This window comes from Camellia sinensis, chromosome 7, assembly GCF_055761805.1.
Source record: "Camellia sinensis isolate YWXY chromosome 7, ASM5576180v1, whole genome shotgun sequence".
NCBI lineage: Eukaryota > Viridiplantae > Streptophyta > Magnoliopsida > Ericales > Theaceae > Camellia > Camellia sinensis.
Window position 1 is genome coordinate 179,008,915 of NC_138967.1, and position 16,336 is coordinate 179,025,250.

The 16,336-nt window shown below is 35.3% G+C and overlaps 1 pseudogene; it reads right to left on the minus strand.

The window, feature by feature from the left end:
• Window positions 1-21: 21 nt before the first annotated feature.
• LOC114303430 (G-type lectin S-receptor-like serine/threonine-protein kinase At4g27290 pseudogene) lies at window positions 22-14,325 on the minus strand (annotated as a pseudogene).
• Between the last annotated feature and the right edge of the window lie 2,011 nt (window positions 14,326-16,336).

Here is a 16,336-nt window from a genome sequence, read left to right on the forward strand (position 1 = left end):
ATGTCCAGCTCGACAACACCATTATGACTCAGAATTATACACCTCCTCTATGTAAACCACTTCATATTTGTAGATTGTATTAGGTTTAAGGTTTGGTCTCTCGCTGAATCCGATACCATTCCATGGTCCAGCTCGGAACAGTTCAACAGAAAAAAACCCACCTTGAGCTGGATCATCGCTGCTCTTCCAGGAGGAGAGGTGGCACTCTAGGCCCGTTACAAAGTTCTTTCCAAGCCTCATGCCTGGTAAAAGAGTATCACATGGATAATCAAAACTTTGCCATAGAAAATGCCCAGACTTATCGTTGGCATCTTGCACAGCAAGATTTCCAGACTCCATCAGTTGTGCAGCAGGGTCCCGTGTAGATCCTGTCATATTGGGAGACCAAATGACGCTGCCAGTACCATTGGCAAGGGCAAGAATTCCAGGGTTGATTATATTTAAGACGCTTGATGAATCGAGGAATGGGATTTCTCTATTGGCAACCCATACAACGGTCCTAACAGAAATATTCTTGTACCATATTCCTAAGTACTGATTCCAGGAACTGCCAGGCCTGAAAAACCCATCTCAAAGCTTCCACCAGAAGACACTATGGTGTTGCTGCCTGTAATGAAGTGAGTTTTAGTTATGGTGTCTACTGTATGGGAGACTATTAAGATGGAAAATAAAGAGGAAAAAAATGAACGTATTTTAAGGCATTCCATTGACAGTCTCATCTTCAATTCATGGGCTACCTTTGTTTTTACATTATTTATTCATTTTATAAGAAATGTAATAAATAAATAAATAAATAAGAAACAGAAAAAAGGAAGACTCAAGACCTCTTGCAGTAAGTCTGCCAGATATTGGGAATCTTGGATAACAAAATTCATAGACCATACAATTTTTTGTCTCCTTGTTTGCTTGTCTGTTGTTGATTGCATAAATCGCTTGATATCTTTTCTGATGGAGCACGAAGAAGCTGTTCTCACTGAAACTGAAGAAATTTCAAACACATATTCAGTCATCCCTTCAATGTCAACTTGAGAAATTTTTTTTTTTTTTTTCTACTGATCATTTTATTTATTTATTTTCATTTAATCTATAGGATAAGCATACAGATAACAAAGACTAATACCACAATCAGCATACATGCTCTTCTTTTTCTCTCTATTAAACAATCAGATTAAATAGATTCCTTTTAATTATTGGTCCGAAGGGTTGGAATACCATTGAGGGAATCCCATTGATTATAAACAATAGTCATGCTCATCAGAATAGTCTAAACCAACTTGGCACTAAATTCAGCCAACCAAATTAACAGTCGATCTGGACAATTTTCGAAAAGTAAGGCATTTGAAACTTCATAAGACAGGAAAGGTAAGCTAGTAAATAGAATGAAAATCATTCCAACAACTCTTTCATAGTCTATTTTCTTATCCTTTTACTTTTCTTTTAACGGAATAGTCTAGCTTCTCAACTGAACAACTCCATTTCATGCATACAACTATAGGAAAATACAAGTCCAGTCTATTATCACTATCACCTTCTTCATTACCATAGATTTTTGGACATCTCATCATGCGCAGCTTCAAATAGGGGCTTCCTAAGGACTATGTATGCCAATTTCAATTGATATAAAATTTAAAATTAAGGGTCAAAATTGAGTTTATTGAAAATGTAGGGACCAAAACGACATAAGGGATAGAATGTAAGGATTATTGATGTAATTTATCTCAAAAATTAACAAAAACTTAAACAAAACAACCAAATTAAAATTAGACTTAAAGTGTAGGAAACAAATTGTTTAAATTAAAACTGTAGGAATTAAAATCAAATTTGAGTCAAACTGAGTGACAAGTGTAACTAAGCCTTTAAACAATGATAAAAAAAAAAAATAAATAAATAAATAAAATTGTGCGTTAAAAAGGTTTTCTTGTAAAGACTTACATTTTTGGGTAAATTACACTAATCTTTTTGAAATTTGAAAAAAATACAGTAAAGTCTCTCAATTTTGACATAGTTACATTGAATTCTTTTATGATTTTAATTCAAATAATGTTTAACCCAATATTCATCAATAATTTGTTAGGTGAATAAATGAAAAAAAATAATATTGTCATCTCTTTTACATGAAAATATATATTTTATGTTGTTTATTTTTGTATTTTCATAACATCTGTATTAGTTCGGTCTATTTAACTATATCAAAAAAGAGGTCAATATAATTATATCAAAATTGTAAGACTTATTGTATTTTTTTCTAAAATTTAGGAGAGATCAGAGTAAATTGTCTTGAATTTTTTATATGTAAATATGGTTATGGTATAAATTTTAGTTGCAGAAGGAATTTTAGGGCGGTGATTGTCACACCCCAAACCCGGGTATGACCAATCGTGGCCCACAAGGCCTTAACCCAAGGTACACGTAAGCCTAAACACGAATCTATAATTACATAGAATAAATGTAATAATGGTCTAGAAATAAATAAATCAAAACTCAATCCAGTGACACGTCAAAAGTATGAATGGCAAAACCAGCTATAACCAACTTCCAAAAATATATATTAAATGGGACACAAACCGCCTGCAAAATTAAATAATTCTAGATAAAAACCCAACCACAATGTATGCACAAAACCAACATAACAAGCTAAAAGAAAACCTTAAAAAAAAAATGTCCTAGAGGTCTATGCAATTGAGTCCCGCTACGCCATGTGTAAGCCCTTCTATCACTTGAAAATAATAAACAACTAAGTCAGTTGATAGCTTAGTGAGTAGAAGCATAAATAGTAATATACATTTAAAAAAAAAAACTGGGTTCAATTCCAAAATAAGATATATATATCACAGAAACTAGATTGGCGTACAGTTTTGATAAAGACAATTTGTTTCAAAAAGAATCTTCCACAGTTCGACAGTTAAAATACTCATGTCTCTCAAGAACATAACAAATGGCATTCTCCACTTAAAATAGATTACAACATGATCATCAATAATTTTCTAGGCACCAAAAATAACAAGTGACATGCCACAAAGTTTTCAAGGTAATAAGCCCGTTGGATCCAATATTGAACCAAGAGTCATCCTCGGGTTGGCAACCTGGGCCTTTTCTCTTAGACGATTCAATTGAAGGTCACCTGGCCTAGCTCAGGTCTTTTCCTTACAATCGTTGAGCACTAGAATCATCACAACCCAACCTGGATCTGTTCCCTAGTGGCCAGAATCACTACACACAATGGAATAATTTCCCTAGACTTGTATATACAGATGGTACCAATCATCAATACAATTCAGTTTCGCAAAATGTGGTAATTCACCATTATAAACATAAGCATATTTCAAACAGTTTACTGTATGCTAAGTTTACACATGTTTCAGAAATAATTTAATTCTATTGATAATATAATAATTTACCAAAACAGTTTAGTGTTGAAATAACAATTTAATTTTCTAACAGTTTAAGGTAGGAGAACATTTATAAAAATATGTAGCATGCAACTACTCACTTGAAAATGAAATAATGTAATCCTTGAATAGAGTATAAAAGTCTGTAAATCATAAAGCATAATAACTTAACGCAGCGGATAAAAATAATTCGGATCATACCTTAATGACACAACCTCGTGGGTAAATCACGTGCTTCCAAAATCTGATTAGTCAACGAACCCAGCAGTGGAGTGATACTACAAAATGAATATCACCCACACAAGTCACAGTGCAAAATGGCTTGATCGTTGTTTTCTGGGAGAGAGTCAGAGAGAGTCTAGAAAAAAGGTTATGGGTAAAAACCCATATAACGTATATCTGATATACGTATCTGATTTTTTAATATATTAGATTAACCATATAATCTAATATATAACCAATATCTATCTATCCATAGCTATTGATATGATAGATATAGATATAGATATCCTGAATGGTTATCCAAATAAGTTTTGAAGTCAAATTCAAAACTTACATGGATAAGGTTCAAAAGGTTCAGGTTCAAAAGGTTCAAAGGGTCATGCCACATGGGCGCCCAATTTCTAACATCTCCCACTCAGACATGAGTTGGCTTGACACTACCACATCTCTATCTCAATCTCTCCAAAAAATAAACAATCTCATACTAGCCACTGCACCGTGCGACTGCTGAGAACACCTGCATGTGGGAGCTCTATACTAGAAACTCAAAATGAGCCAGCATAGAGACATCAACCCAAAAAGAACAGAAATAGTGTCTCATATACCCCAGACCCATCTAATTACACCGGTCCAAAAAACATCTCTAATCCCTCAAAAAGAGCATGTTTGACCCTCTCAATTCTTGCAATATATTCACACTCAATTCGCCTCTCATACAGAGCGATGTGAGTTGCCGACAGTGAATATATGACAGTGGTGTAATACTAGATGATCTTCCCTTTGCCCTCATGCTATTTAGTTTAGGATTGACCGTTTTCCCAGTGATGTCCCTTAAGGCCGAATCATACATAACTGCGGGCAACATACCAAAGTAGCAGAACATCAACCCCTTACCTTATGACATAGTCAAAAGTCACAAAAGGGTACATAAATGAAAGTCATATCAATAATGACACGTAAGACTCACACGGTGAGGAAACAAGGATCCATTCTCTCACCTCATTACTCGGTCGCCAAGCACATATAGTATGAATACATGCTACGGTGGAGTACCTCTTCCATAAAGAGTGACGTCATACTCGATACACCGTACAGATATTAGTCTAGTCGCTTTCTAGCGCCTAACCCGAATTCTCTATTTGCTCGCCTTCCAGGCGCCAAATGAGATCTCGCATCTAGCTAATCATAACAGGCACAACATGGAAAGTAGGTACTAACATCCATGTTTGGTCCTTAACACGACCTCATCTTGGTTGTAACCAAGGCGACATGCATAGTGGATTATTTAAGCCTCTCTTGGCTCCAAATAAAAATAAACCACTAGTCTCATCCTTGCTCGCTCCCAAGCGCCAAGGGTGATTGCTCGTGTGAGTGAGCCAATCTTGCCTGCTGACATCATCATCTGCTAATCATTATGACACAAACCATAATAGTGTCAACATCCCATCATCTCAAAATAAGTGATCGATTAAAAAAAAAATTGACCACAGCTTGCGCAATTATAGATTCCAAACATAAGCCTTATCAGCACCTCTTGCGATAAGTATATACAACGGAATCCACCATGTGCGCCTCACATGAAGTGATTTAAGATCACTACCTCTTGCGCAGTAACCTCTCTAAAGATATTTTGGTGACCAATTTGCATTCATTCTTAATGCGCCCAACTAGCGCAGATGCGCCCAACTAGCGCATTGAATCTTACAATGAGCAAATTAATATGCTACTAGTAAAGCATTTTATCCGCAGTCTAATGAGCAAGGTCAATGTCTAAACAACTCAGTTGACCATTTACCAAAGATAACACTTATCATGCCGAATACGCCCACATAGCGTACTTTAGGCTCCCACAACAAAGAAAAAATCAAGGAATATAGGTCATCTATTTCTCCCAAAAACAATCTGAGGATTCACTCAATAGCTAAGGCTCTGGCTTTTACCGATAGGTAAGTCAATGGGTTTGCAATTTTGCATCTAGAATCATTCTAGGATATTCCTTATGTAAGTCATCGAAGACGAACCGAGAATTTTCCCAAAACAATCCGTAAGGATCGTACATTCGAGCATATAAATTACATCACCCATGTCCATCATATCTAAAATAGAGGACTGGCCACCCTAGGTGGTGACAACCTTATAAATTCCTGGCTCAGAATGACTAAGTAAGGAAAAACTTCTTTTGGACCATTGATCATGCCTCAGTGGTCTTCATCGATCATCGTTGGCCTATCGTGGCTTGACGAAATCTAAGAACTACTGTTTGGATAACTGTTTTAGGCTGTAAAAGATTTATTGGAACTAGCAACCTTTTTGCGCTCGTAACTTTTCACCATAAAAGCAGAAGGTAAATCCCTACGGATCTACTTATCCAATTCTTCAACGAGAAGTTGGGTCACAATGTCCATAAATCAATGTTCCGAACTTATGTCAATCATAGCCTAAGTCGAAATAACCTCACTCCCCAAGAGGAAGTCTTCTCATAGTCTACACTTTCCTCAATGGTGCGACTTTTCAGTATCTAGCAAGCCTTATGCCTCAACAATGACTATCCAAATTACACATAATTTTAGAACAATTTCGCGTCATAATGGAAAGTCAACCAAATCATGGAAAGGGTTAATCCTCAAAGACTTTGTCTTAAACTGCGCAACATTAATCCACTTTCTAAAAACAGGGGACTAGAGCCTTTGGCATTATCCTAGGCTCTTTATCATCTTGCGGAGCAATCATGAATGTTTCCCTCTCAATCACCCAGTGATGACGTGGAAAATTTTCACATTCGCTACCACGCAACTAAGAATGTAGAGTATTCTTCTCTAATGGAGTAATCCATTAGTAGGCACATCACTCCCACTGTCCCTAGAATATTGGAAATTTCTTTCCATTCTCAACTAGGCTACATAAAAACGCTATGCTTAGAATTCTCCATCTTATAGAGTTCCAAAACTCTATTCACGTCACCTTCACTAAGAAAACTTTATGTGACTTAGTTACACCACCACAAAGCTGCTTACCTATATGCACATGACCCAAAGGGTTTTCATGACTGCATACGATAATGCGCCACATGACCCTATGTGTTTACAAGACAGCATACAATAATGCACTATTGAACCCTAGGTCTTAACTTCGCAACCTTATGAGAAGTAAAATAAAGATAAGCTGCTTAACGGTTACAGATCGCCCACAGATGGCTCTCCGCTAACCCATTACTCAAAATAGAGTGTAAAAACTGATATGAAGGGCATTTAGTTAGGGATATAGGCAACAAACTAAAGTGCAATTCCCAATTGGGAAACATTTTGCGCCATTATCCACCTAACATTAACAATATTTAATTCATTATCTCTACTACACCATTGTGTTGTTGAGTACTAGGAATAATCAATTTTCTAAGCATCCATTTCTCTTCACAGGGTTTTCTAAAAAATAACTCAAATAGATACTCGCCACCTTGGTCAAAACTAAAAGCACAAAAGCTCTTATCTAATTGATCTCGACCTCATATGTGCAATGTCAAAAATCATCTCAAAACTTTTGACTTATGGGAGATCAAATAGTCTTGACTCAGATGCGTATCGTAATCTATAAATGTGTCGAGATTGAGGCTTAGCTATCATACCCTCACACATATCTAGTCACAAATATCATAGTGGACTAAATGCGCTAATACAAATGACCTTCTACGGCTTTCCTACTTACTTGTGCGCACCCATTGCGAACAAAGTTACACATTCACATGAGAGCAGGATGTCATAAGCGAGTGGGCCCGAGAAGGCCTACTCAAACCATCGTTTCATCATCTCATTAATGTGATTAAGTATAATAAGCCACTGGTTCATGATCAATGTCATAAACTAATTCCAATCATCTTAATGTGTGAATTCTCAAAGATAAGTTTAAAAGGTTTAGGCCCAACTAGGTAATGACTCATGACTAATTCATATTCATTAGATCATAAAAGGATGTCATGGAGATATCAAGTCCGCCTATGTCGCAAATTTAACAAGTAAGTGCTAATCCCCTGCACCTTCAAGTCAATTTTATTCTCCATACACTTTAATGCATCTAGTTGAAAGATGATGATACTCCTCTTGCCATATCTATTTCTCGCTTCATAGTTACTTGCAATTAATTCTACTATCCACAAGAAGGAGAGAATAAGCTATCAATCTATGACAGCTCTTGAAGTAACTTAAGCGCGAATTAGGCTAAAGAGTCTAATTCAACACAATGCTCTCACAAGCGATGCATCAAATTCTTAGAGTCATAACAACCTTGTCGGCCTTGACCTTTTCATTACAATGCTGCAACGTTTGCGCTTAGTGGTAAACGTTATTAAAAAAAACGTTAGCCTAGCTAAGGAATCATATAAAGGAGCCCCTTCTCATGTCTCACACTCAAGTGTGGTAACAGTAAATGTCCAGACTTAGACAAGTTGGCAATGCTAATAGACTTTGCAGCCACTAAACGCTAATCTTTTCACTTAGTGTTAATAGATTTTGCAGCTTCTAAGCGCTAATCTTTTAACTTCACGTGATATTTCAACGCATACTATTATAGTGCATGAAATTTTGCTCCATCCACTCCCAATACTTGGGTAGAGAGCAAAACATTGCTTATACTGGCTACTCGTCTTACACTTAATGACTAATTTATTTAAGCTCGCATTTCTTGGATGACGTGACTCTTGAATGTTACTTCATCCAATGATGTAACATTATTTACAAGTCAAATTACAAAGTCAATCCGCGCAGCTCAATAGTCAAGATCATATACAGATCTATTGAGGGCTTACTAATTTCATAACTCCAAAACTCGCCAACCAAAACTACGTAGCATGCTGCTAACCATAGCGCACACATTAGTTTTTATTGTGCCAAACAAGGCAACAAAAACACGACGACTTTAAGTCATGTTTCCTTACTTTGGCTCAATTAAGGTCTGACCTAAAGTCTCCAAGACTTTTGCTCATCTAAAGAATAGGATTACATTGTTCACATTTGAACATCTTTACTAAGTCTAGGTCAACCAATTAACTTCCTTAAGCTAAGTCAATTTAGAGAGAAATTTGCATTGGGATTAATTTGATTAGCATAATATAATTTTGCCACAAAAATCTAAATTAAATAGTGACAATATTACACAAGTCGCAAGATCGAAAATCCGCTATGCTCGTAATCATCTCTTGCGCCACTGGTGACAATTATCCAAAATTTAATTTAATTTATGCGCAAAATATTGGTTTTTGGGAGTTAATCTACAAAGATATCTCTCAACCGAATAACCTCCCACTAACTATGGCATGTCTAAAAGCATGATAAAAAAATTCTAATTCCATACAATAGCATCATAATGTAGATTCACAACCAACTCATGCTATGTCACAATTAATAATGGAATTTAAACAAATAACAATTAATCATGCTATTCTTATTACAACATATTAGAAACTCTAGGCAAAAAATAACAATATGCTGTATTTAATATTCAAATTATGCCATAACAGAAACTATATCACTTCTGAAATTTTCTGCAATTTTTCTGAAATTTTCTGGAATTTTAAAAAACTAATAAACACACATAAAATTAGAAATAAAAAATCTAGAAACTGATAAACTGAAACAATAATACCAGTAAATAATAGAACCTTTCAGAAGTCTACAATAAAAATTTCAACCCAGAAAATTATTTATGCAATACCAGAAGCCTATTAAAGCATAAAACATGAATTATTAACACAGAAAAAAATATTTTTTATTTTCCTAAAATTTTCAAAATTTTACAGAAGATAAAAAAAATTAATTCTGAGTCTAACGGTACAAACCACGCTTAAAACAAAGCTATAACGAATTAATTATGACAATTTAACGCGATTCAAAATTTAAAAACAAAACAAACAGACCCTTAACATCAGCAGCCATCCCGGGGGAGGAAAAACGGCGCGGCTCAACGCGCGCGGCTCGGAATGCGGCTCGGAACGCGGCTTAGCACGCGGCGGACGTGTGTGGCGCGGAGGGCGTGCGCGTGGACAGCGCCGTTGATGCGCGCGTGGAGGCGCGTCGGAAGCGCGCCTGGCACATGGAGGCATGTGGCAGCACGTGGAGGTGCGTGGAAGCCTCCCACGGCGTCAGGTGGTGCGTGAGGCCCACGCTCCGCCTTCTAGGGTGTTTTCTGGTTCGATTTTGTACTGCCGGACTCCATTTTTCACAATAAATACATTTATAGTCTCAAAAATGACATTTAACGGACATGAAAATGAGATGTATCACATTCTCAATCTAATTTTCATGCAAATAATGTGTATGTATATTTGTATAAAACTATACACATATTTTATCGCATACAAATAAGCACGAAAATACCCATATTCAGCTCTGATACCAATGTAAATCATAAAGCATAATAACTTAACGCAGCGGATAAAAATAATTCGGATCATACCTTAATGACACAACCTCGTGGGTAAATCACGTGCTTCCAAAATCTGATCAGTCAACGAACCCAGCAGTGGAGTGATAATACAAAATGAGTATCACCCACACAAGTCACAGTGCAAAATGGCTTGATTGTTGTTTTCTGGGAGAGAGTCAGAGAGAGTCTAGAAAAAAGGTTATGGGTAAAAACCCATATAACGTATATCTGATATACATATCTAATTTTTTAATATATTAGATTAACCATATAATCTGATATATAACCAATATCTATCTATCCATCTATCCATATCTATTGATATGATAGATATAGATATCCTGAATGGTTATCCAAATAAGTTTTGATTCAAATTCAAATTCAAAACTTACATGGATAAGGTTCAAAAGGTTCAAAGGGTCATGCCACATGGGTGCCCAATTTCTAACAAAGTCCAACTAGTACCCTGAATCAAGTATAAAAACTACATGTCACTACTAATTCAAAAATACTAAAAAATAATAATAAACTAAGTACCCCACACTAAAGCGCACTAACACAGCTCTACCCCACTGACGATTACTCTTAAATAATACCTAAGTTCATGTTCTTTACGGTCTAAAATTACCCAAGATATGAGTTCACATCAAAACTTAATTAAAAGTAACCTTAAGATAAAACATAATTTTAAACAAGTTTTCTCAATATATTCGTTAACTTTGAAAATTTAAAACCCACTCCATGCTGTTCGAAAAATTTCAAAACCTCCAGATATCAACTAATATATCTTAAATTTCAAACCCAATTGGTTTTACTTGATTTTCTTATGAAAATAATTATTTACAATTAATTATATCCAAACATGTTGTTTTCTGCAGCACTTTAAAAAAATTAATGGTTCTCTTAGTATACACGAGCAATCAATGCAAGGCTAAAAATGTAAGAAATTAGACTCGTAACCGGTTCTAATGAAGCTGATTTGATAATTTTCATATTTATACCCCAAAAGAATGACACTTCCGAAGTTATTGTTTGGTACTAGTTTTCTGGACAGATTTGAATACATCAGTTTATATGGATTTTGACTCCCAAAAATTATAAGAAAATTGTGGTATACAATTCAATACATAATTAATCTACTGTAAAAATTTTAGTTCAAAATTCATCCGTTTGATATGATTCCTTGATTTTTAAAGTTTGTGGTTATGTATAGAATTTTTAAACTAAGAATTACTCCCATCACCTAAGCACCAAGTAATTGACTTACCCACAGTAGTGATTATGTAGAACCCAATGATGCTATAGACCTCTTCCTCTCCTTGCCGATTGCTACCAATTTTTATCGCCTCACTCTCATTCTCACGACTACTGCTGGTAGGGAACTATATGAGATTTTAGGGTTATTAAATCAATTATATAACAGGTCTCTCTTATTATTATTATTATTATCATCAATAATCTTTAAAATTGTTGACTTCCATAATAAATTTATTTATAGTTTAAAATTAATTAAAATGCCCTCTAGTAATATTTAATTTGCACTTAAAGATTCACAGTAAAATATTGAGTTTTGTAAAATTATTATTATTTTTATTATTTATTTATTTATCGGGTTCTCACAAGAATCTTGTGAGACTGAAGGAGATGAAAAGATTTTGGTCTATGAGTATATGCCCAACAAAAGATTGGATTTCTTCCTTTTTGGTTTGTGCCTTAGCAAACTTGAACATATTGAACATATTGAATATATGTTATTCTTTCTGTTATTTTGTTTATTCATAGTTATGTACTACCGTTTAATTTATTAATTTGGTGTGAAATTGAGACAGATCCAATCAAACATGGGATACTAAACTGGGAGTTACGCGTTGATATCAGTTAAGGAATTGCTTAAGGGCTTCTCTATCTTCATCAGAATTCAAGGTTACGAATTATTCACAGAGATTTGAAAGCTAGCAACATTTTGTTGGATATAGATATGAACCCAAAAATTTCGAATTTTGGGTTGGCAAGAATTTTTGGGGGAAATGGATCACAAGCAACAAATCGAATTGTTGGCAATTAGTGAGTAAAACATAATTTGTGCGCCTTTCCTCCAAAACATCTTGTTTTTGCATACATTCATATCTTTGAGGATACTGATTCGATTTAATACTTGAATTCAGCGGCTACGTGTCATCTGAGTATGCTTTGAAAGGCCTCTTCTCCATCAAATCCGATATTTTCAGTTTTGGAGTCTTGTTGTTGGAAATTTTGAGTGGCAAAAAGAATACTGGCTTTTATCATACTGGAATCTCTTAATCTTCTTGGATATGTGATTACCAAAATGATACTACATTTATTATCCCCTTCTTTTTCTCTTTTCTCTTTTTCTTTTGAAATCTCAAACCTTCTTACCCTAGAAACAACCTCTTTGCACACCGGCATAAGACTGCGTGCATCTGACCCTTCCTAGACCTTGTAGTGATGGGAGCCTAGAACTGCCTTGAAAATCTTAATTCTTCGTATAATTGGTCTTTGAAGGATTCACAATGAGATATACTTGTTATCTTATTTTTCAGGCATTGGACTTGTGGAAGAGTGGCATGGGACTGGACATGAACGACCCAATACTAGGAGATATATCTTCTACACATATGTTGTTGAGCATAAATATAGAGCTTCTTTGTGTTCAAGAAATTGCAGCCGACAGGCCTACCATGTCTAGTGTTGTGTCAATGCTTAGCAATGAACTTGTGTTTCCACCCTCTCCGAAACAAACCTGCATTTTCAATTATGACAAGTGTGCCTGATCGGACTTCATGCAAAAGCCCAGAAATATGGTCACTGAACAATGTGACAAATTCAATTCTGGAACCCCCGGTAACAGTTCAGTCTTCCATGTCAATTCATCTATGGCGTTTGTTTTTTCTTTGTAAACTCACTTTTTTTTTCCCCTTCCCCAATAAAAGAAGTGTGCCTGAAATGTACTAAAATAGTGTTAACAATGAAGAGTGACAATTAGGTTCTGTGATTTAGTCTGTAGGCAAGTTTGCAACCCATATGTTGGAAGAAGGGAGATTCAACCCATTTAGACTATAAACGAAGTTTGGTTACTTGGTTTATTGATACAATACTGCGGTATCAACAAATACAACCCAAAATATTGTCGACATAATTAGGAACCATTGGTGAACTCTATCAAAATGTTGTTGATTTGGAAAAGTTGTGTAATCATTATAAATTTTGAAAACGGCTCGACTAACAGGGCAAGTTTCTTGGTTATGCTCGTGAAAGACCTGACTCAAAGATCAAACAACAAATCCCGTCATTGCTGTCCAAAAAAGAAGCTGATGAAGGATTAAGAAAACACCCGTGTTTGAGTTTCGTATGTGTTTTTGGTTTTCATTTTATATTTTCATTTTTCAGGGAAACAATTGTCCTTGTTTGGTAACATTTTTGTCTTTATTTTCTAATTTCTGTTTTTGATTTCATTTTATTTCGAAATTGGTAACAAAAACTTGGTATATTGTTTTTGTTTTGAGAAAAATGTAGATGCACTACAACAATTTACACATTTTGCGACCACTTTTGCCGACCAAAAAAATTTTGGTCGCAAAAAAATGACATTTGGCAACCAAATGTTAATTAGTCGCTAATGATCATTAATTTTGGCGACCAAATATTATTGGTCATAGAAGGTTATATTTTGGCAACCAAAAAATGAGTTGGTCGCAGAAAGTGGTATGCTTTTGCTGACCAACAACAAATTTGGTCGCGGAAGGTCACATATTTTTTGGCGACCAAAAAATTTGGTCGCCAAAAACTTATTTTCAGCAACCAAAAAAAATTAGTCGCCAAATTTGTACTTTTAGCGACTAATATTTTAGTCGCCGTTGATTGAGATTTGGCGACTAAAAAGGTTTGTCGGCGAAGGTACTTTTTCTGCGACTAATATGGTCTTTTGGTCGCCAAAAGTTTGGGAGGGAAATTTGATTTTTAGTGGGGCGGGAATTGAAATTTTTTTGAGAAAAATAAATTTGGTCGCCAATTTTAAAACGACGTCATTTGGTACCATGAAAGCAGAAAAAAAAAATTAAAATAAAAAAAGCCCTAATCTCCCTTGTCTCTATCTCGCTCTGTGTCACGGTCCGCCCTCTCCCTCTCTGTGTTCTTTCTCTCAATCGGTGCCCACTCTCTCTAGCTCACCGAAGTCCCTCACCACCGTTGCTCACATCTCTTCATCGGAATCCTCCACTGGAAAATCAACAGCCACCGAAGCTAATACGCCCAAGGACTGTAACAAGAGCGATAGTAGCATTATCGGTAGCATCAGTAGTAACCTAAGCAGCGCTAGTATTAGAGTATTGCCAGATATGGCTTTTGGTAATGGGAATCCGATGGATATCGATGAAGATCTGCACAGCAGACAGCTAGCTGCGTACGGACATGAGACTATGAGGCGGCTCTTCGCCTCTAACGTCCTTGTCTCCGGGATGCAAGGCCTCGGTGTCGAAATTGGTAGGACTTTTGAACCTTGCTGGTTGTTAATTTTGTGTAATTTTAGTGATGGATTGCGTGATTTTGAACCTAGAGTAGTTTTTGACATCTGATTACGGAGTTGCATATTCTTAACTTATGCATCAAATTTTTTACATTTTTATTCAGATCATTCTTCATTTAGAGAATGGTCTAAATAAAACTTTTGAGATCACTAAATTTACCGTTGTCGAATGGAAGTGTGTCATGTTTCAAAACGTGCATACTAATATATAATTTGCTAGGGTATTAGCATTTTTTGGGAACACAAATTTAGACCCTATGCCCATTCACCCTACTGATTCGTATTTATTTGTTTGTTAATCTAACAGTTTATGTTATTTGATTTTTGGTTTCTTTCCGAAAAGGAATCTATATATAGTTTTTTTGTTTTCTGTGTGGTTATGTTGAACTCTCATATTAGAATTAAGTGTGTGATTTTCTACAATTCAACGTTTTCCTCTATATATGCATCAAACTGTTAATATTTTTCCAACTTGTGTCAGGAATTCGACTAAGATATTAGTAATAATAACAACAAACAGTTATGAAAAAACAATTTTAATAGAGTTGTGTTCCTTATTTATTTAAATTATGGGTTTTTTTATATTAAAAAAAAATGGGCACCAGCAATGGGCATGAGATCACGCACCTTGCGCGACCATCTCAAGAGTATACATTAGTTACTGAACTGTGCCAATTTGATTGAGAAACTTAGTTCTAGGTTTGATTCTAAAGGTAAAGATTTTGGTTATCTGATTTAGAATTTCTCTTAACTCTTGAGCTTCACCGTTGATGCTCACAACTGATGAACCACATGCTTAATTAAATGTTGTATATAAATACCATAAAATATTATTTTATGTTTAGTTGTAAATACCACATGCTTAGTTGTGTGCTCTGTAGCACCGTATCAAATTTTGGAATTCGTTCCTCTAGTACTTGCAATACATGTTGGTTGTACAAATACTTGAAATGTTATGAGAATATAGCTGTTGGCATTTTTTGCTATGGGCTTTTATGCAAGATCAGCACAGTTTTAGTTTTCCCATCACATATTTGAAATGCAAGTTCCATTTTTTGTTTTGCTTGGGTGGTTCTCTTGGATGGCATTACAATGCGTGGTTGTGCAGGAATTTCAATCCATGGGCATTTCATGTCGCAACTAATAAAACTGTATATATTGTTTCAGTGAAGGAATAATGCATGTAATTTCATAACCCAAAAAGTGCTCACACTTGTTTCTAATGATCTCTCATCTTTAAAATGTCCTTTTCCTTCTTCTTTATTTTTATTTTTTAAAGATGGGGAGCTTTAAGAAATCTTTAAGTCAATTTCAGAGAGAGGAAATAAAATATGCATGAGATCCCTAAATCATAGGATTACCATCACCTGCATTAAGGTTTAAACATTTAATTTTATCTAGGTGGAGATGGGAGGTTGATGGGGTTATGCTTAAAGGAGCTTAAATTTCCTTTTTAAACTAACCATTGCCCTTAAAGCTTCTTCTAAAAGTACAAACTTGCAGAATTTGCTGCATCATTCATTTTGAAGTGTGGTTCAGAAAGCCCAAGAGATCATAAAGTTTGTTTACATTTGTATAGTTGAAGGGATAGCCCATAGGCGTGATAGCGTAGCAATGGCTTTCTCCTAAAATTGTTTTGAGGGTTATGGACCTTGATGTCATTGGTTAATGGATGATTTTTAAAGTCCTGAAAGTGTGAAAGAGACCTTAAAAGTTTGTTTGAAATTTTTGGACGGGAAGGGAAAGAAAACATCTATTAGTATTTTTG